The sequence below is a fragment of the Morone saxatilis genome, unplaced genomic scaffold (assembly GCF_004916995.1).
Source record: "Morone saxatilis isolate NCDOM2014 unplaced genomic scaffold, NCSU_SB_2.0 Contig21, whole genome shotgun sequence".
In the NCBI taxonomy this organism is placed as follows: domain Eukaryota; kingdom Metazoa; phylum Chordata; class Actinopteri; family Moronidae; genus Morone; species Morone saxatilis.
This window is the reverse complement of record NW_023339774.1, coordinates 15,128,565-15,128,777: the sequence shown is the minus strand read 5'-3', so window position 1 is coordinate 15,128,777 and position 213 is coordinate 15,128,565.

The following is a 213-nucleotide window of genomic DNA, read 5'->3' as shown; positions in this document are numbered from 1 at the left end:
CACGATTAAACTGCTTGTACCAATTTAACACTGTTATATTATTTTTTACATGTTTTTGGAGCGCAGTATAGTCAAGAGGAGGCTTCAAAGAAAGCATTAATAACCCAGCGGAGGGCCTTACTTGTGTACAAAGTGAAATATAACACCTCCCCAATCTCATTTTTCATACAATCTCTAATATGAACATATATCAGGACCACCCCAATGCAGCTG